This window comes from Oncorhynchus nerka, linkage group LG28 (genome assembly GCF_034236695.1).
Source record: "Oncorhynchus nerka isolate Pitt River linkage group LG28, Oner_Uvic_2.0, whole genome shotgun sequence".
In the NCBI taxonomy this organism is placed as follows: domain Eukaryota; kingdom Metazoa; phylum Chordata; class Actinopteri; order Salmoniformes; family Salmonidae; genus Oncorhynchus; species Oncorhynchus nerka.
In genome coordinates this window covers 37,788,926-37,811,378 of record NC_088423.1, presented here as the reverse complement: position 1 = coordinate 37,811,378, position 22,453 = coordinate 37,788,926, and the positions used below count along the sequence as shown (strand labels likewise).

Genomic DNA, 22,453 nt, shown 5'->3' with positions numbered 1-22,453 from the left:
ATAAAATATCTACAGTATTTCACTTTTTAATGTGTATAATATTGCTTCCTAGCCACCGTGCTTCTACACCTGCATTGCTTGCTGTTTTGTGTTTTAGGCTGGGTTTCTGTACAGCACTTTGAGACATCAGCTGATGTAAGAAGGGCTTTATAAATACATTTGATTGATTGCTTACTAGGTGTTGTCCAATTAATTCTGTAACTACTCCCTCTTCAAATCGGGGTTGATTGGGAAAAGCTGTTCAAAAGAGGACATTGTATTATATCGTGGTACTCTCTAAAGAAGGCCATACAAATAAAGGCATTTTAATTCATTATATGAAGAGTGCCATGGTCCTCCTTTCTTTTTGTTGAACAGTTTACCCCTTTTACCAAAGAGCACCTTCTGTCTACAAAATTCCACTATTGTGGGTTTTGGGAGACCGAAGGTACCAGTCAAAAGTTTAGACACCCCGACTCATTTGAGGGTTTTTCTTTATTTTTACTTTAAAAAAAACAATTTTCTACATTGTAGAATAGTAGTGAAGACACCGAAACTATGAAATAACACACATGGAATCATGTCGTAACAAAAAAAGTGTTAAACAAATCAAAATATATTTGAGACTTTTCAAAGTAGCCACCCTTTGCCTGACAGCTTTGCACACTCTTGACATTCTCTCAACCAGCTTCACCTGGAATGCTTTTCCAACAGTCTTGAAGGAGTTACCACATATGCTGAGCACTTGTTGGCTGCTTTTCCTTCACTCTGCAGTCCAACTCATCCCAAACCATCTCAATTGGGTTGAGGTTGGGTGATTGTGGAGGCCAGGTCATCTGATGCAGCACTCATCACTCTCCTTCTTGGTCACATAGTCCTTACACAGCCTGGAGGTGTGTTGGGTCATTGTCCTGTTGAAAAACAAATTATAGTCCCACTAAGCGCAAACCAGATGGGATGGCATATTGCTGCAGAAGGCTGTGGTAGCCATGCTGGTTAAATGTGCCTTGAATTATAAATAAATCACTGACGGTGTCCTCAGCAAAGCAAACCCCACAGCATCACACCTCCTCCTCCGTGCTTCACGGTGAGAACCACACATGCAGAGATAATCCATGCAACTACTCTGCATCTCACAAAGACACAGCAGTTGGAGCCAAAAATCTCAAATTTGGACACATCAGACCAAAGGACAGATTTCCACTGGTCTAATGTCCATTGCTCATGTTTCTTGGCCTAAGCAAGTCTCTTTTTATTATTGGTGTCCTTTAGTAGTGGTTTCTTTGCAGCAATTTGACCATGAAGGCCTGATTTCACACGGTCTTCTCTGAACAGTTGATGTTGAGATGTGTCTGTTACTTGAACTATATGAAGAATTAATTTGAGCTGCAATTTCTGAGGCTGGTAACTCGAATGAAATTGTCCTCTGCAGCAGAGGTAACTCTGGGTCATCCTTTCCTGTGGCATTCCCCATTAGAGCCAGTTTCATCATGGCGCTTGATGGTTGTTGCGACTGCACTTGAAGAAATGTTCAAAGGTCTTGAAATGTTCCGCATTTACTGACCTTCATGTCTTAAAGTAATGATGGACTGTCATTTCTCTTTGCTTATTTGAGCTGTACTTACCATAATACGGACTTGGTCTTTTACCAAATAGGGCTATATTCTGTATACCCCCTACCTTGTCACAACACAACTGATTGGCATTAAGAAGGAAAGGAATTACACATATTTAATTTTAACAAGGCACACCTGTTAATTGAAATGCATTCCAGGTGACTACCTCATGAAGCTGGTTGAGAGAATGCTAAGAGTGTGCAAAGCTGTCATCAAGGAAAAGGGTGGCTACTTTGAATAATCTCATATAAAATATATTTTGAATTGTTTAAAACTTTTTTGGTTACTCCATGATTTTGTATGTGTTATTTCTTAGTTGTGTAAAGTACTTAAGTAGTACTTAAGTAGAACTTTAAAGTATTTTTACTTAAGTCATTTTTGGGGGGTATCTGTACTTTACTACTTATATATTTTCACAACTTTTACTTCACTACATACTTAAAGAAAATAATGTACTTTTTACTCCTTACATTTCCCTTACACCCAAAAGTACTCATTACATTTTGAGTCCTTAGCAGGACAGAAAATGGTCCAATTCACACACTTATCAACAGAACCTCCATGATGATCTACTGCCTCTGATCTGGCGAACACAAACACAAATGCATCGTTTGTAAATTATGTCTGACTGTTGGAGTGTGCCCTTGGCTATCCGTAAATAAAATTTAAAAAATAAATTGTGTCGTCTGGTTTGCTTAATATACTTAAGTATATTTAAAACCAAATACTTTTAGATTTATACTCCAGTAGTAATTTACTGGGTGACTTTTACTTAAGGCATTTGCTATTAAGGTATCTTTACTTTTACTCAAGTATGACAATTGGGTACCTTTTCCACCACTGCATAGTTTTGATGTCTTCACTATTATTTTACAATGTAGAAAATAGTAAAAAATAAAGAAAAAACCTGGAATGTGTAAACTTTTGTCCAAACTGTTGACTGGTACTGTATATAAATACAGTGTCTTAAAAACCTGTTTTCACTTTGTCGTTATGGGCTATTGTGTGTAGATTGATGAGAATGTTTTATTTGATCATTTATAGAGTAAGGCTGTAATGTAACAAAATGTGGACAAAGGCAAGGGGTTTGAATACTGTATATGGCTGAGTGGCACCTCTGCTTCTTAGGTGCTACTGGGAGTGCTTGCACTCAGATGCATGGATGCCAGCCACACAGCGTGATGCCAGTCCAGGTCAGTATGCGCGTGAGACACGAGCCGCTCTTCCCTAGCGTGATGGGCATTATGATCTGTGGTTCTCTAGATGGTAGATTATATTTTAAATGGGTTCAGCTTTTACATCAACACGCAATTGTTCTAGGATTAAAGATGCACTCTGGAACTTTATAATTTCAGCCAGTAGTTTTGAGTGGTGCCTCACAATCCAAAAGTGGTCCCAGTTTATTGTGTACTACATCATCCGTTTCATTTGTTAAGTCGTTTTATTTTATTATTTTTTGCCATTTGTATGATATGAAAAGCATCCAATTCATACTATATGTTACCCATTTGTTGTGCTTAAAATCCTTGAGTGCATCTTTAAGAGGCATTGATTCAGTGTGCATTAGGCTAGATACTGTATACTACAGTTTTCTGCCCTATGTGCCAGCTGGCGGGACTGGGATGAGACGAGATTTATACTACAGTGGACCAGCTCTGCAGCCTGCATGGTGATGGGGGAGGGGCTTTGTGATGACGTAGTAGGACAGCAGCCAAGGGTGGGGTTGCCATGGATGTGAGATGAGGCTGTCAGCAGCACCCGCCCCTTGTCTGAGGGTGAAGGTCAGGGTGTAATCTTGGTTGCAGGTTAAAGGTGATGACCTTTTATCATGCCTTTCAGTGAGTCCTCTCGAGAGGTTGTGTATTGGGCAGGGTTCGCACAATGTGCTTAAAGTGCTTGAATTTGGCACTCTGCAATTCAAGTACTGGAATACATTGGAAATCAGACATTTTCTCAAGTTGGTACTTGAAAGAACAGAAGATGATCAAATATGTTAACATGAACATTTTTTGAAAAATTTATTGGTCTTGCAAATTCATTTCCAGGCAGACTACCGAGTTTTATTTCCTGAAGTGTTTTGCGTTCTGGTTGCCAGGCGAAGCGCGTTCATTCCACCCACACTGCCACTCAGCCAGGCAGGTACAGAACCGAATGATTAGGCGCCGCCAAACGTCACGTTGATAGCTAAAATGCCGGGCAAATGTAGATTCATTCCTGCCTGGCAGGATATCAATGTTTATGAATGGGTTTTGCCAGACCCAACCAGGGATGTAGTGGAGGGTAAACGTTTTCACACCTTTTTATTTGTGAAATAGTATTTACTAGCCTTTTAATTAGATAATTATTGTTAACCCACTTATTGCGTTGATCAACGCTCAGAAGGCTTCTTGATCAGATTTCTAACCGCGCTTACCTCTGCGAACGAGTGGAATCATGAATGATTTATGCATGCTCGTTATGCTCGCCTACTCCCCCGTATTTGCCTTGTTAGCAGCACATTCATTCAACGCTTTGCTCAACGGGAAACTCCACCCACGACATAGGCCGAGAGGAGAAACAAGCTCCCTTGGCCTACAGTGTTGAGTAGCAGAGAGACGCCGCTAACAGTGGGAATGTTTTTAACTTCGCTCGACTCCTGGAGTTTCAACAGACATCCCCCAAACAAAAAAACCTGACTCTCTGAGAATGAGTGTACAACTGGTAAATAGTCGCTGATATTTCAATCAGATCTCCAGCTAGCTAGGTAGCTCAAGGGCTCTGGCTATTAGCCAGGTAGCTATCTATATCTAGCTAGCTAGAAGGATGAAGTTAGAAGCTAACGTTGAACGGAGCCAAACCTCAGCAGGAGCAGTTGACTGAAATGAAGCTAGCTATAATCAAAAGATTGGCTACTGTAAGTTCTATTAACAAAATCAATTTTCTTTATACTGAGTAGTGAGACAGAGAGTGGTGAGTCAGGCTGCAATGAAGGAGGCAAAGAAGATACACAGAGAGAGGAAGCATTGAAGCAAGCAGGGAGAGAGGTTAATAGTACAGTGGTTCCCAAACTTGGGGTCCGGGACCCATGTAGGGTCTCCTAAGATTTAAGTAGAGTTCCCTGAGACAATATTTCATCTTATCATACACATGAATAAATAACTTGTTTCTCTTCAAATGGGTATAGAATACAATATTTTAGAGTCAATTATCAGGGCCTTTTACAGTGTCAGAATTCATTTGCATGTCATTATGTGTTGGGACAGCCTGTGGTACCTAAAATGTTGTGAAATATAAAGAGAATTTAGAGTTGTAAAGAAAAAGCCATATCTCAGATTGGCCAATAAAAATTCCATATTAAGATGGGCAAAAGAACAGACACTGGACCGAGGAACTCTGCCTAGAAGGCCAGCATCCCGGAGTCGCCTCTTCACTTGTGACATTGAGACTGGTGTTTTGTGGGCACTATTTAATGAAGCTGCCAGTTGAGGACTTGTGAGGGTTTCTGTTTCTCAAACTAGACACTCTAATGTACATGTCCTCTTGCTCAGTTGTGCACCGGGGCCTCCCACTCCTCTTTCTATTCTGGTTAGGGCAAGTTTGCGCTGTTCTGTGAAGGGAGTAGTACACAGCGTGGTACGAGATCTTCAGTTTCTTGGCAATTTCTCAAATGGAATAGCCTTCATTTCTCAGAACAAGAATAGACTGACGAGTTTCAGAAAAAATATATTTGTTTCTGGCCATTTTGAGCCTGCAATTGAACACTCAAATGCTGATGCTCCAGATACTTACTTAAACTGGCCTTCATTAGGCTAATTGCTTCTTTAATCAACACAACCATTTTCAGCTGTGCTAACATAATTGCAAAAGGGTTTTCTAATGATCAATTAGCTTTTTAAAATGATAAACTTGGATTAGCTAACATAACGTGCCATTGGAACACAGGACTGATGGTTGCTGATAATGGGCCTCTGTACTCCTATGTAGATATTCCATAAGCAATCAGCCGTTTCCAGCTACAATATTCTTTTACAACATTAACAATATGTACACTGTATTTCTGATCAAATTGATGTTATTTTAAAAAAAATGTCAATTAAAATATCTTTCAAAAACAAGGACATTTCTAATTGACCCAACTTTTGAACGGTAGTGTATATATAAATATAGTATATAATAATATATAATATCATAATATTCCATAGCAATTTATAATAACTTTTCATATGAATGATACACTATGATTTGCTAGATGAGAAAGAGTGAGGACGGCTGAGGACTGACAGTGTGAGAGAGTTGGAGTACGAAAATGAAAATCAAAGGGGAATGAAATGAAAGAAAAGAAATGAGAAATTTGAAACCCTATCCAACCCCTCCATTCCTCCTCCCTCTTTCACACTCTCTCTTCTCCTTCTCTTATACTCTTTATCTCTCTGCCAAGCAGGAAGTCACATTGAATAATTCATCCAGAGAAAATGAAAACTTCATGGCTATTAAATTACAGAGCAGAAGTGGCTGCACTAACCTTGTTTTCCCCAGATGAGAATATATGGGAATATAGAGGCTTTGCATGGTTGAAATGCTTTACTACGCTGTCTGACTGTGTTTTACCAGAGGGAGGCCATCTTGGAAAAGGAACCTCATTTTCTGTGTGACTGTAGAGTAGTAGCTGTAAAGGAATAGCCCTTCAGGGTTATGATTCCTGCTCTCCACCTCCACACGTGTCCCTTATTCTCTGTCCCTATTCTAGCTTGTCTTTTATGTTGCTTTTATACCTTGAGGTATCTACCTGACAAAAGGAGTTATGCGATCTGATGATAATGTGTCTGGATCTAATGGCTTTGTACATTTAAAAAAAAAAAAAAAAAAAAAATTGCGATTAAGTCTTATCCAACTTCTAGACCTTATGGGAGGGATTTCACAGAAACGACCTCACCTAGGATTTAATTCCACACACACCAGCAGCACATGAATGTGTTCGCTCATTAAGGCTCTAGCGCTGAGTCAGTGACTATCATCAGGTTTCCGGCAAGACAACATCAGGACTGATAAGCAAGCTTCGCTACACCTCCTTTATCTTGTCCAGCTGTGTGTGTGTGTGTGTAAGTGTGTAAATGGTGTGTGTCTTCCTGTAACTCCATCCCTGGTGTTGTGAGCTGACATCTCCCCAAACAGCTTTCTGCCTTCAGCTGGAACAGAGCCCAGCTGTGTGTGTGTCTGTGTGCGCAGGCCTGTGCGTGTACTTGCATGCGCGTGTGTGCATGACTTATCACTCACTGTGTGTGTGTCTTTGTGCGTTTCTCTGTAGACAGTGTTTAGGTGGAGGGTATAGGGGAGCTTTTCTCTCTCTTTTTCTCTCTCCCTCTCTCTATCACTGTGTTACCAGGCCAGATGGCTCATGACACACAGAGAGGAAAGCGATGGAGAGAGCAGAATGAGAAAAGGGGAGCACCAGAGCTGAGACACCCTCCCCCAAGATACATCTGGAGTCCACCTGCTGCTGTGCCATCCTCCTCTGTCTCTCTCTCGATATAAATATATATATATCCCTCACAAAGCTGAGTTAACCTCAATTAGCGACAATATGCAGAACGTGTGTTCTACTAGGCTGACCCATTGGATGTACATTGAGCATACCAAACATTAGGGACACCTTTCTAACATTGAGTTGCACCCCCTTTTGCCCTTAGAACAGCTTCTACAAGGTGTTGACAGCGTTCTACAGCGATGCTGGCCCATGTTGACTAATGCTTCCCACAATCGTGTCAGGTTGGCTGGATGACCTTTGGGTGGTGGACCATTCTTGATACACGCAGGAAACTGTTGAGCTTGAAAAACCCAGCAGCATTGCTGTTCTTGACACAATCCGGTGCGCCTGGCACCTACTACCATACCCCGTTCAAAAGCACTTACATTTTGTGGTTTTCTCATTAACCCTCTGAATGGCACACATGCACCATCCAGGTCTCAATTTGTTTCAAGGCTTAAAAATCCTTATTTAACCGGTATCCTCCCATTCACTGACTGAAGTGGATTTAACAAGTGACATCAATAAAGGATCACAGCGTTCACCTGGATTCACCTCGTCAGTATATGTTATGGAAAGGTGTTCTTAATATTTTGTATACTCTGTTTGGGTTTGGTAAATGAAGTCATTGAAACAAGCTTTGTCATTGATATGTTAGGCATAGATGCCATTTCTAACATGTGTCAATTAATAGTGTTCCATTATTGCACACTGATGAGGTGTTTGTTTGTTCCTAGACGGTTGGGGTGTGGTTGTAGAATAACCTCTATTTGAAGGCGGACTTGTTAACCTGTATTTCTAAATCCTTTTAAGTCCTGTTGTAGGGCATTTTGTCGGTGAGCAACCAGCCCTGCCTTAAATGTACTCCTTCAGAGTACTAACCCTAGAAGTAAACAATCTGTAAGTCCTGTGTTGGGGTTTAGAACACCACTGAGCCAAACTAAACTTTTGAAGAGTGCAAGTGTGTTTAATACCTTGATTGCATTGTGCCTCAATTTAATCATGGTATGAAATTATTGTATTTGAAAATAATCATTTCTTACCTTGATAACATTGAGAAACGATCACCTATCTATTTTTTTTATTCGTGGGAATACTTGGGACAGATTTCCTACATTAAACACATTTTTAGCTTAATTCCTGGTGATTAAAAAAAATAATGTTTTTGACCAAAACTAAAATCCCCCTCACCCGGTTTCGGCCTGTTGCCGACCCCTGCTCTACAGTTTGTGTATTCTGGCAGGGGAAGCTCAGCTCTATACGCTCCCTCTGTGTTTCTGACCTGGTTTTGTTTGACTGAGAATTAATTAACCCTTCACTGCTGTCACTGCCACCAAGACCACAGGAAGAGTGGGTTCAGAAAAGGGTTTAACAGCGTGTGTGTGTGTGTGTGTGTGTGTGTGTGTGTGTGTGTGTGTGAGCACATGTTTCTATGTAGGTGTGCATGTCCTATGGTTGTCTACGTTAATGTATTGTCATTACAAATTGGTGACACACGCCACCAAACCATGTGAGGTTGTGAACATTAAGGGACAACATGCAGGTGATTGTAGGAGAGGTTACTTTCCTGAGAACATGCCAGTGATTTTTCCAGATTTCCAGTTCTTTGTCAACGTAATCGTTTAGGAATCCTTAACTGCAGTCTCATTCTTCTGTGTTTTTTTGTGTATGTGTATGCATACATGTGTTTATTTTTGTTTATTTGTCGTGTGTCGGTTTTACTTAATGTTGGCAGGTGATGATGTTGATATTTTACTGTAATCTTTTGTTGATCCGTTAGACATTAGATGGAAATACACCATATGTGTACTTCATTGATTTGGGTTTGAATAGGGTTGGGGAGTAACTGATTACATGTATTCTGTTACATGTAAGGTATTACAAAAAAAAGGTAACTGTAATCTGTTACCAGCAAAAATATTGTAATCAGATTACAGATACTTCTGCAAAACTGATTACTTCGAGGATTACTTTTAAATTCAGGAAGGATGTTTGCGGGGGAAAAATCCTTGACACTTCTGTTATCTCAATGACATTTCAAATCAGCATTGACAAAAAGGCACAAATGTAAGTTTGTTCCACCTGAGCGAGTCTGACAACAAGTCAGAGACCACTATGATGACACACCAAATAGGTTTGATGGATCGCAGGAAAAGAACAAGAATAGGCTTTTGTAGGCTACAGTCCAAGCTAAGTCTTCGAATGGTGTGACTGCTGTCAGCATCCAAAGATCATCCAACTTGAATAAACGCTTGGAGGTATGGATGACAGCAGTGGCGTGGTCTACGGTGATACTGACATCACGTATTATTGATATCTACATAGCGCATTGATGTGAATCGCAATGCTGCTCTCTCATTTAGCTATTTGCTCCTTATGGATTGTGGTTGTTGTGGATGGCTGTTCACAAATCTACATGTGTATTTTAACCCAATAATAGTTGAATTCAAGAAGTTTAAACTGCCTATCGATCATTGTTTTTGAAACCAGTGGACAGCCAGTGAAAAATGTGCTCTTGCAACAGCTGCATAGTGCGGATCCCAGCCTATGGAATCTACTGGGGCTTTTATTGCTCAATCTAATTCATACTGATAAAACATTTTAAGCCATAGGCCTAATAGACACATGCTCAAACTCGCCCACTTTTAATAGACTTAAAGGGACAATCTGTAGTTGCTACATCAATTGGACTTATATATATATAAAATGTATATTTCATTCTTGAAGAATATAACTTAAGTGCCTTATGAGCTTAGTTCAACTGTCACACTCCACGAGAACCCAAAATATGTTCTTGTTTTTCTCCAATGTTTGCAAACATTGTAAATGTAAACACATAGTGTATAGCCTCCTAACATAGATAAAACAATAATTTTGATATCATGGATGGTCAGTCATTGCATCCATAGCTCTGTCTATTAATCTGAGAGTGGTTAAATTTCTCCAGGCCCATCCCTCGGCTGTTTACCAAAACAGAGGCGGGGCGACCATTTTGTTATTGTTTCATCTGTGGATTTTCCCTTTAAACAGCTGCATATTATCAATATAAAGTGTCACCAACAAAAAGGTAAACAATAGGCCTATAGCAAATGCAGCATATGGCATTCATTTTTCACATGTAAATAGCTCTTTTCAGTCGTGCTCAAGCATGCCATTCCATGAGCGCAGCATTTATTTTTCAACTCGAATCAATGAGCCCAATCAGTCCTCCATGACAACAAAATAAACAACAGAGTAGGGCTGGTTATTAAGTCCTTAGTTTTGGGGTCATGTTCAGGTATAACAATTTGTCTAATCTATACTTCCATATTTACCGGTCCTATTCTTGAAGATCAAAGGGCATAACATTTATTGGAATGACTTGAAATCTGATAGACTTTAATTTAATAATTTAATCTTATTATTATATGTGGTAGAAAGCGATGGGTTAGAAGAAGCCTATATAACCAACCCATAAAGTCAAATTTAACATCCATATATGGCCAGCGATGTCAACTTTAACATTGATTTGTCCTGCAATAGATGTCGTTCAATGGGTAACATACGTTTTTGTCTTCTTCTAATGCCTGCCACCCCCTTTAACTAGGCAAGCTAGTTAAGAACACATTCATATTTTACAATGACGGCCTAACCTGGACGACGCTGGGCCGATTGTGCGTCGCCCTTTGGGACTCCCGATCACGGCCGGTTGTGATACAGCCCCGGATCGAACCGGATGCCTCTAGCACTGAGATGCAGTGCCTCAGACTGCTGCCTGACTCGGGAGGATTACAACTGTAGCAGATTACATTTAGAAAGTAACCTACCCAACTCTGGTTTTGAAAATAAACGGGATGTTTTGTGAAGAAAGGAGGAAGGGGGAAGCAGGAGGGAAATAACAGAGTGTGAAAAGGAGGGAGAGGGAAAGTGGGAAAAAAAGGGGCTGGCATTCTTAAAATGCTGTGAAGGCCAGATCACAAATAATAAAAACTGAGAGTGAGGGGAAAGGGGGAAGGGGAAAAAATAAGGGAAGGAAAATGTGTTGAGTGCGAGCAGAGCGAACGGAAGAGTGAGTTGTCCACACCAGGAGCGCCGCACCACACCACTCGTTTTGACTGGAACTCCTTTATGGATTTTTTATTTTATTTTCATTTTTCTCTTTTTTTCCTCCTACGTAGCTGGGGCTCTCTGGTTTGCTCACTTGTTTTCCCTGTCTTTTCTTCCTTTCTTTCTTCCTCGCTCTCGGCCTCACACAAAGGCTGGTGGAGAAAGCCTGCGATCCAAATAGCCAGAACGGAGTGTGCAGTAGGGAGGGAGGGATAGAGAGGAAGACAAAGACGGAGAGAGGAGATATTTGCGATCGACGAGAGGAGAAGAGAGAAGATTTGCTGGCGGATGCTGACTGGAAAAGAGCTGTTTATGCCCCGGAGGTAAAAGAAGTGACGCTTCTTCTCAGTCCGAGACTATTCATAATCCACCCGACCTAACCCACCCTGCCCTGACCCCACCCCCCCACCCCCCTACTGCCCCTGTTACCCCCCACACAGCTCTCAAGTATGGAACAGCTGAGGGTAAGGTGAAGGCTGCTTTTGGACAACGAGTGGCGGATAGAGACTGAGCAAGAAGAAAGGAGAGAGGGAAGAGGAGGGAGGGGGAGAAAGAGAGGAGGAGGCAGCGGAGGGGATACCCTCAGGACACACTCGGAGAATCCCCCCTGCCCACTTTTATTTTTTTTCTTTCGTTCAGCCATTGTCATGTGCCTCCCTTAATCTGAAGAATGTGGAGACCGCATTTCCCAGGCAAGGAGCATGTTTCCTGTTGGTTGTTCTGTGTGTGTGTGTGTGTGCGTGCGTGCGTATGTGTGTGTACCTGTGTGGGGTGTCATGTATGGAAGCATGTGTGTAGGGGGGGGTCTGTACGGCTCGAGGCAATTGAACCTCAGCCTGTCTGCAATGACGTGTGTCATGAAAGAATGTGTGTGCATCTGTCTCTCTACTTGGCTTGAAACCAGTGAACTCTTTAAATGAAAAGGGAAGGAAAGCGAGTGAGTGAGCAGAGAAGAACGAGGGAGGGTTGTAATTGAGTGTTGGGAGTGTTGGGGGGTGGTCATTGAAGAGTGGTCATGCATGTTTCCAGGAGTATGAGTGAGTGATGTCTGCGTTTGTCTGTGTGTGTGTGGTGTGCATGCATGTTCTTATACAGTGTTTAGCTACATTGTAAACCTTATGTAGTTATTACCACATTAAATCCCAGAGAGTCTGTCTACATGGCAGGCAGTGGTGTGTGTGTGTGTGTGTGTGTGTGTGTGTGTGTGTGTTTTCCTCCCTGTGGTGTATGTATGGTCCATGTGTGGTAGTTTCCTGTGTAAAGAATGCCAGTGTGGTTGAATGGGAGCTGAAGTGTGCTGTCCACTAGTCGCCTGCTTTTGTCTCTGGCCCCCCAACTGTGCTCTAGAGAGTGAGCCTCTCTGGGGAAGCACAAAGGCTGCCATTTAGGAAGACGGACGTTCTTTCTCATCTTCCTCCCTCTCTCTATCATGGGTCTCATTATCTCTCATTCACTCTCCCCCTCTCCAGCTCCTCCACTCTCTCTTGTTTCCTTGTATCTCTTCTCCCTTTCTTTCTCTGTCCCAATTTCTGCCCTTTCTTTTGGCAGGGGAGGGGTTGGTTGGTGGGGCTGGTGACAGGGCAGGGGAGGGGTTGGTTGGTGGGGCTGGTGACAGGGCAGGGGAGGGGTTGGTGACAGGGCAGGGGAGGGGTTGGTTGGTGGGGTTGGTGACAGGGCAGGGAGGGTGGGGTTGGTGACAGGGCAGGGGCAGCAGGGTGGTGATAAGGGTGGGGAAGGATGGCAGGCGGAGGAAGGACAAGCAGGGGCTTTGTGTGTCTACAGGGGGATAGGGTGTGTGGGGGCAGGGCGCCGATATGGTCCAGATGGGGTCTGGAAGGGGAACCTGCCAACAACAGAAGATGATATGTTCTTTACCCTCTTGCTCTCTCTCTCTCTTTTTCTTGCTCACACACACCCATATACACACACAGTATGCACCTTAACTCATGTTATGGCCCCGTGCTGATTCATCCTGTACAATAGTGAGTCCTGACCTTTTCCTTATTCATTCTATATAGGGGCTTAGAGGAGGTGTACCGGGAAACGGTGTGTGTCCATGTGTATTGTGCATGTGTTTTTATTTTTATTTGATGCATGTGGATTGAGAGCTGGCCCTCTGAGGCAGTGCAATGTTCCAGTGCTCTGGCAGAGCTCCAGTAGAAATGAGAGAGAGAAACGCTGCCGTCTCACTACCCATCCATGTACTGTCTCTGCACCAGGACTTAAACCATGCTGCTTTTGGCTATTGACCAGCCAAAGAGACACATTACACTTATTCATTCTCCTGGCATATATTGATACACAAAGACATAACACATTCACATACCTCTCTTTGTTATTTTCTTAGTTGGAGTCAGAACCTCTTTCTCTCGGTGTACCAGTTTTGGAGGCCTGTTAGTTTGAGTGAAGATGTCTGTCTCACCACTGGTTGCCATATTGAGTCAGGAGAGTGAGACCCCCACTCTGAGCCAACCTGTAACCATGGCCTCAGCTAGGGAGTTGCTAGGTAACAAGAACCAGCTGTTGGTCCTAAGCCATTGAGCCGTCTTGGCTCTTCATCTACAGTAGGAAAGAGAGCAGTTTCTATTAAACCCCATTCTGAGCTCGGCGACCGCACCGCGGCAGAGCCCTGACATCACCATGCCATGGAAAATCCTCCTCACTTCCTTTTGTTTTCTCAGTTTTTTATTGTTCAACGGGCTGATGACTTGAGGCCAGGGTAGAAATATTGACTCCTTCACACACATATTTGAGTCGTTGAGGCTGTGTTTGTTCATCTTTCACACACTCACATCCAAGAAAGAGAAGGAGAGAAGGGCAGAATGGGGGTGGACGGATGATGAAAGCCATTACGAGCTTCAGGGATGGGGGTTTGATTTTTTTTTTACTATTCGAATAGAATCATACATTGTTGGCGGATATCAGGGTATTCGAAATACATGTATTTTTTTGTATATGTTTGTTTATGTATACTTATGTTTTTAACCTGAGCACTGCTGTTCAAGGGAGAGAGGCTGGCGCTCTATTGGTGCAGCTGCAGAGGTGCCGGTGTGTGTGGTCAGATTAGTGCGAGCAGACGGAAGGAGAGAGAGGCAACTCGGCCACAGACAAGACTAGCTAACGTGTAGGACCCACAATGTTATTTATCCATCTCATATAACTGCCTGTCTTGACTAGAGTAGCCAGTTAGCTATAGCTAGCTAGGCTAATTGAGGCCACATGTTGTGATTTCTCCCCAATTATTCAGATAAAATAACAACCTACCTGTTGGTTGGTCATTGTAGCCTACTTTTTCTCATTTTGCTAACTTTAATTTCATAATTTAATTCCCATCTTGCATGGCATTAGTAAACAAACTCTCCACTAGCTAGACATTGAGCCTCTTTGCCGATTTGATTGGCTAACATAAACAACAAGCTACACAGGTGAAGGCTACCGGTCGGCTACCAGTCTTTTTATGGGGGCACGTCATAACTAAGTTGAAAAGTTTGTTGTTTTATAAAATGTATAATTTTGGGCCCCTTGAGTGGCGCTGTGGCCTAACAGAGTTGCTGGGCACAGTGCACGCTGAAGCGGTCGCCAGGTGTACGGTGTTTCCTCCGACACGTTGGTGCGACACATTGGTGCGGCTGGCTTCCGGGTTAGTGGGCATTGTGTCAAGAGGCAGTGCGGCTTGGTTGGGTTGTGTTTTGGAGGACACATGGCTCTCGACCTTCGCCTCTCCCGAGTCCGTTCAGGAGTTGCAGGGATGAGACAAGATTGTAAACTACCAATTGGATACCGTGAAATTGGGTAAAAGTAAACAAAAAATATATGTATTATTTGAAATGTCATGGTATATTCATGTATGCAACAAAGTCACATGGATATTAAAATTTAGAAAAGGCCTTTTCAGTGTTGTCATTTTTTTTCTTACAAAAAGGAATTCGAAGTATAGTATTCGAATACTAAAGTCCGTTTGGATATTTGAATAACCCTGCACATTTCTCCCCATAATCTGTTGCGGAAAACCTGATCGGAAGACAGGGGGAGAGCAACACTCCCTTATTTAGTCCAACTATCTCACTGTTTTATTAGCCAGTATGCTGAACTGTTTGTTTCCAGATGGGACATTGTTGCTGGAGATATGCAGCATGTAAACAACAACGTAGCGGGTACGTGAGACAGTCTTTGGTGTCTCAAGGTGGTTCATTACTACCTCAAAGCTGGGTCTTGTGTCAGGAAACTCGTACAAACAGCTGACAGCTAGAGTCTTTTAAAGTAACAGGGGAATGAGGCACACAGAAATATCACATCATATCACTAATTATTTTATTTGAAGGGTGCTTTGAAAAAGGGTACAAAGTAAGTTAGCTTACAAATGACTGCATACAATAGGATGGCAGCTACTAATGAAATACAACTCAAGTTCCAAGAGAAACTGATTAGAAAATTCAAATGAGGGATTGTTTCTCAATTGTTCTGCTCTCATTTGGATACGATTCTCCTCTAAATCTGTGACTCTCACCCTCTGGCAGCGGAGAATAAGAGTTGTCTGATCAGGCATCCAAATGGGAACTAGACACCCCATCGTATTCTCTGAGGAAAAAGCACATTTCTATTCATGTTTTTTTCTATTTCTGTTGTCAGAATCCAGAAAGGTTTTTAGTGGCAGAAAATCTGGGCTTTATCTGTGGTTGGATGCTCATGTCTCTCTGCTCTCTGACAGCTTCGTTCATACTGGCCTGGTGTCAATCTCAAGGTCATCCCGGGAGCAGTAGCACAGCAACACTGCATGGTGGTGACACACTCCCTTGTGAGTCTCAGAGCAACGTCATCTATTGGTTGTGTATAGTGTTCTGTGATAATAATGCAGAGGAAATCCTCGTAAAATTGTCTACATTTGTTTCCACTTAAGCAAATAGACCATTAAGTAGCTCAGGGTGTAGTAATTGATTATCTATTAACTATGAGGTGTATCATTGTATCAAATTGTATCAAATTGGTGGCTTCAAAAGTGACAGTTTATTCACTAAAACAAAGGGCTCATTTTTTATTTTTTTTTCCCCCTCAAAATGAGCCTAATATTTTGTCTAGAGTGGAGTCTCTCCACCCTGTTTTGACTAGTGTTTACCCCTGCAATGGTTTCCTATGACACAGGTGTTGGGTGGGGCTCAGACTAGCCTGCCAAACTCCCACGGTGCTAAACCGACCAGTGTCTTTAGTACAGAGGAGGGTGAGATACATTGCCAAGTTGGATTAGAAGCCTGTAAGTGCTGATCTAGGACCAGCTGTGGTGGTGGGTTTGATTGGACACACAACTGTAACTTCGTGTCTGGTTCCCGGAACACACAGGTTCCTGGCGGAGGAAATATATCGGGACCTAGGAACTTCATAGTTTCACTTCACAACTAGGAACTTCATAGTTTTCCCTGGGTAGTTTTCATTTCAGTGATCCTCAAGGGAGAGAGTCCGACCCTATTAGCTGTCTGTTCCTGTTAGCAAATTGGTTGAGAATCACTGCTTGGGTAGCTAAGTCTTGGTGTCTCTGGCAATGTTACTTATCACATGAGTGTGGTTCACAGAACCACGTGGGTTGCACAAGCACTGGTCCTGGACCAGCTGTGGTGATGAGATCCCAGAGGACACATCAGTTCTGTAATGATGTGGGATCCCATGGGGAACAGAGCTAGTCAACAAGAGCCGCTGGACTGCATGGATCCACTCCAACTGTGTGTGTGTGCCTGTGAGCAGTGTGCACATACAGTGCCTTCGGAAAGTATTCAGATCCCTGGACATTTCCACATTTTGACAAGTTGCAGCCTTATTGTATAATCGATACAATTGTTTTTTTCACTCATCAATCTACACACAATACCCCATAACGACAGGGCAAAAACTGGATTTTAGGACCTTTAGCTCATTTAGATATTTTTTTTAAATAACTGAATATTATATTTACATAAGTATTCAGACCCTTTATTTAGTACTTTGTTGAAGCACCTTGGGCAGCGACTACAGCCCTGAGTCCTTGTGGGTGTGACACTACAACCTTGGCACACCTGTATTTGGCGAGTTTATCTAATTCTTCTCTGCAGATCCTCTCAAACTCTGTGAGGTTGGATGGGGAGCGTTGCTGCACTGCTATTTTCAGGTCTCTCCAGAGACCTTAAGTACGGGCTCTAGCTGGCCACTCAAGGACATTGAGAGTTGTCCCGAAGCCACTCCTGCATTGTCTTGGCTTTGTGCTTAGGGTCGTTGTCCTGTTGGAAGGAGAATCTTCGCCCCAGTCTTAGGTCCTGAGCGCTCTGGAGCAGGTTTTCATAAAAGATCTCACTGTACTTTGCTCTGTTCATCATTTCCCTGATCCTGACTAGTCTCCCAGTCCCTGCTGCTGAAAAACATCCCCACAGCCTGATGCTGTAACCACCATGCTTCACCGTAAGGATGGTGCCAGGTTTCCTCCAGACTTGACGCTTGGCATTCAGGCCAAAGAGTTAAATCTTGTTTCTCATGGTCTGAGAGTCTTTAGGTGCTTTTCGGCAAATTCCAAGTGGGCTTTCATGTGCCTTGGAGTGCTGCAGAGATGGTCGTCCTTCTGCAAGGTTCTCCTAACTCCACAGAAGAACTATAGAGCTCTGTCAGTGACCATCAGGTTGTTGGTTACCTCCCTGACCAAGGCCCTTCTCCCCCGATTGTACAGTTTGGCCAGGCAGCCAGCTCTATGAAGAGTCTTGTTGGTTCCAAACTTCTTCAATTTAAGAATGATGAAAGCCACTGTGTTCTTGGGGACCTTCAATGCCACAGGCTGCATATCCCGAGGCTGGATTTGAACAGGCTAATCTGAAAACAAGGCTCCCTAAATTTTATCAGCCCTGGATCATTGTTACTCTAACTTCCGCGACGCATACAAAGCCCTCCCTCGCCCTCCTTTCGGAAAATCTGACCACGACTCCATTTTATCGCTCCCAGCCTATAGACAGAAACTAAAACAGGAAACGCTTGTACTCAGGTCTGTTCAATGCTGGTCCGAGCAATCGGATTCAACACTTCAAGATTGCTTCGATCACGTGGACTGGGATATGTTCCGCATCGCGTCGGACAATAACATTGATGAATACGCTGATTCGGTGAGCGAGTTTATGAGCAAGTGCATCGGTGATATTGTACCCACAGCGGCTATTAAAACCTTCCCCAACCAGAAACCGTGGATTGATGGAAACATTCACGCAAAACTGAAAGCACGAACCACTGCTTTTAATCAGGGCAAGGCGACCGGAAACATGACCGAATACAAACAGTGTAGCTATTCACTCCGCAAGGCAGTCAAACAAGGTAAACGTCAGTATAGAGACAAAGTAGAGTCGCAATTCAACGGCTCAGACACGAGAGGTATGTGGCAGGGTCTACGGTCAATCACGGACTATGAAAAGAAAACCAGCCCCGTCGCGTACCATGATGTCTTGCTCCCAGACAAACTAAACAACTTCTTTGCTCACTTTGAGGACAATACAGTGCCACCGACACAGCCCGCTACCAAAACCTGCGGGCTCTCCTTCACTGCAGCCAACGTGAGTAAAACATTTAAACGTGTTAAACCTCGCAAGGCTGCCGGCCCAGACGGCATCCCTCGCCGCGTCCTCAGAGCACGCATAGACCAGCTGGCTGGTGTGTTTACGGACATATTCAATGAATCCTTATCCCAGTCTGCTGTTCCCACATGCTTCAAGAGGGCCACCATGGTTCCTGTTCCCAAGAAAGCTAAGGTAACTGAGCTAAATGACTATCGCCCCGTAGCACTCACTTCCGTCATCATGAAGTGCTTTGAGCGACTAGTTAAGGACCATATCACCTCCACCTACCTGACACCCTAGACCCACTCCAATTTGCTTACCACCCCAATTAGTCCACAGACGATGCAATCGCAATCACACTGCACACTGCCCTAACCCATCTGGACAAGAGGAATACCTATGTAAGAATGTTGTTCATCGACTACAGCTCAGTATTTATCACCATAAAACCCTCCAAACTCATCATTAGTCCTGGACTTTCTGACAGACTGCCCCCAGGTGTTGAGGGTAGGAAACAACATCTCCACCTTGCTGATCCTCAACACTGGGGCCCCACAAGGGTGCGTTCTCAGCCCTCTCCTGTACTCCCTGTTCACCCATGACTGCGTGGCCATGCACGCCTCCAACTCGATCATCAAGTTTGCAGACAACACTACAGCTTGATTATCAACAACGACTAGACGGCCTACAGGGAGGAGGTGACATCCGAGAGAGCAGCCCCCTATCCACATTGACGGGACAGTAGTGGAGAAGGTGGAAAGTTTTAAGTTCCTTGGCGTACATATCACGGACAAACTGAAATGGTCCAACCACACAGACAGCGTGGTGAAGAAGGCGCAGCAGCGCCTCTTCAACTCAGGAGGCTGAAGAAATTTGGCTTGTCACCATAAACACTCACAAACTTTTACAGATGCACAATCAAGAGCGTCCTGTTGGGCTGTATCACCGCCTGGTACGGCAACTGCTCCGCCCACAACCGTAAGGCTCTCCAGAGGGTAGTGAGGTCTGCACAACGCATCACCTCGGGCAAACTACCTGCCCTCCAGGACACCTACACCACCCGATGTCACAGGAAGACCAAAAAGATCATCAAGGACAACAACCACCCAAGTTACTGCCTGTTCACCCCGCTATCATCCAGAAGGCGAGGTCAGTACAGGTGCATCAAAGCTGGGACTGAGAGACTGAAAAACAGCTTCTATCTCAAGGCCATCAGAGTGTTAACAGCCATCACTAACATTGAGTGACTGCTGCCAACGAACTGACTCAAATCTCTAGCCACTTTAATAATTACAAATTGGTTGTAATAAATGTATTACTAGCCACTTTAAACAATGCCACCACTTATATAATGTTTACATACCCTACATTGCTCATCTCATATGTATATACTGTACTCAATACCATCTACTGCATCTTGCCTATGCCGCTCGGCCATCGCTCATCCACATATTTTTATGTACATATTCTTATTATTATTATATTCTACACTTGTGGGTATAAGGTAGTTGTTGTGAAATTGTTAGATTACTTGTTAGATATTACTGCATGGTCGGAACTAGAACCACAAACATTTCACTACACTCCCATTAACATCTGCTAACCATGTGTATGTGACCAATAACATTTTTGTTGATTTGATTATCTGTGCCTCGACACAATCCTGTCTCGGAGCTCTAAGGACAATACCTTCTACCTCATGGGTTGGTTTTTGCTCTGACATGCATTGTCAAGTGTTGGACCTTATATAGTCAGGTGTGTGCCTTTACAAATCATGTCCAATCAATTGAATTTACCACAGGTGGACTCCAATCAAGTTGTAGAAACATATCAAAGGATGATCAATGGAAACAGGATGCACCTGAGCTCAATTTTGTGTCTCATAGCAAAGGGTCTGAATACTTATGTAAATCATGTATTTTTGTTTTGTCATTATTGGCTATAGTGTGTAGATTGCTGAGGAAATTGTAACAAAATGTGGGAAAAGTCTAGGGGTCTGTATACTTTCTGAAGGCACTGTATGTGTGTGTGTACTGGTGAGTTTGTGCACTTGTGCGTGTGTGTGTGCATATCTGTTAATCTTCACTCTATTTTCAGATTATCCAGAACATGTATGCATACATTAGTATTGCATTATGGCATTAAGAATATATTGGCACAGTATGGCGCTGTAGCACATTTGACGTGATGTGACTTGCATTTCACACAGGGTGGATGCGTGACTTGCCTCATGGTCTTTTCTCCCAGGCTGCTTTAAGAAGCTCTTCAGAATTTGTGACCAGGTTTTAGGACCTCATTAGGCTCTCATTAGTAGCTAATTAACCAGCAATGTATCATGTATTTAGCACAGCTTCTTATTCAGTCTTATTAGGGTGCTAGTATTAGCCACAAGGTAATAATGAATCGTAAGTATATTGACCCACTTCCTACAGTGTTGCCAGTTTTTTGCAAGGCTCTTATGAGCGGAGGGAGGGAGAGAGGGAGAGAGAATATATTCCCAACCATAAGGCCTATTGGACCTGCACACTGCAGCAAATACACTACATGGCCAAAGATATGTGGACACCCCTTCAAATGAGTAGATTTGGCCGTTTCAGCCACACCCGAGCACACAGCTATACCGAAGGAGAGAGACCTTCTGCTCCCAGCTAATAGGGTATTTGAAACAAGTTATTTTCACCCATTCTGTGCTATGTTAATGGGGTTATTAGGAGACTCTGGTGTGTCTCTGTGGAGCACTATAGCTATATTGACCTCACTCTTCCAGGGATATTGATGCTGTAGGTACCCTATTCACTCAATTGTAAAGAGCATGTTGTCATGGCAATTTCCTTCCTCTGCACTCCTTCATGTACAAGGCAGTGAGAGTTTATTGACACAGTGACTGACACACTAGCCCATGATCACATCTATGCACTAGCCTTTCCGAGCTCCTCCACACTCACATGGCTCGTTGGGGACCTCAGTGGATACGGGCAGTCTGTCACAGCTGTGACATTATACAGGATGTCTGTAGGTGCGTTCTATAGGGTGTACTGTGTGAAAATATGTTCCTCTACCATCCCCTTATGATTTCACCCTCCCTGGTTACTGTCACCAAGGTGAAAATTCATACATTTACTAGGCTGGGTTCAGTTTAGGATTTAGTGGTTAGCTGTTTTTTGTTATGACAAAAAAAAACGAATGGAGAACAAAAGAGTGTTATTGTGAAGCAAAATATTTTGGTGTTACATTCTGACACATTTCTATGTATTCTCTTTTTGTATTCCTGATGCTATCTTGTGTTCTCATTCGACGGGCACAGGTTACAGTTCTGGAGACAGAGTGCAGAGAGAAAAGCTCAGATCTGCTCCCCAGCAGCACAGATGCCACTAAATAAAATATTTTATAATCCTGCCCAAATCCTGTAATCACCATGACAACAGCAGTAGGGAGCGATGGTGTTCACTTCCCCACTTTCCTTTTTTTGTTCCATTCTGTCCAGTCACTCTTCTATTTTTTTCCTCTGTTTCCTTATTGAATTGTACATCTGGAGGTGGCTAGGTACTGTAGCTCACTGGTGTGTTACCATTGAAGCTCCAGGGATGGTGGTATTGTGCGGTGTGTGCAGAAGGTTGAGAGATTGTGGTCTATAGTATCAGGCTGTAACAGATACAGAAGACAAGTGCGTGTGTGATTGCTTAGGTGTGTGTGCGTACACACACACACACACAAAC

At 43.1% G+C, this 22,453-nt stretch overlaps 1 protein-coding gene across 4 annotated transcripts in view; it reads left to right on the top strand.

Annotated features, from left to right (window-relative positions):
• The window catches only part of LOC115113204 (C-terminal-binding protein 2), a 131,752-nt gene that overhangs the window by 100,436 nt on the left and 8,863 nt on the right, over nucleotides 1-22,453 (top strand). The gene's annotated exons all lie outside the window — the stretch shown is intronic.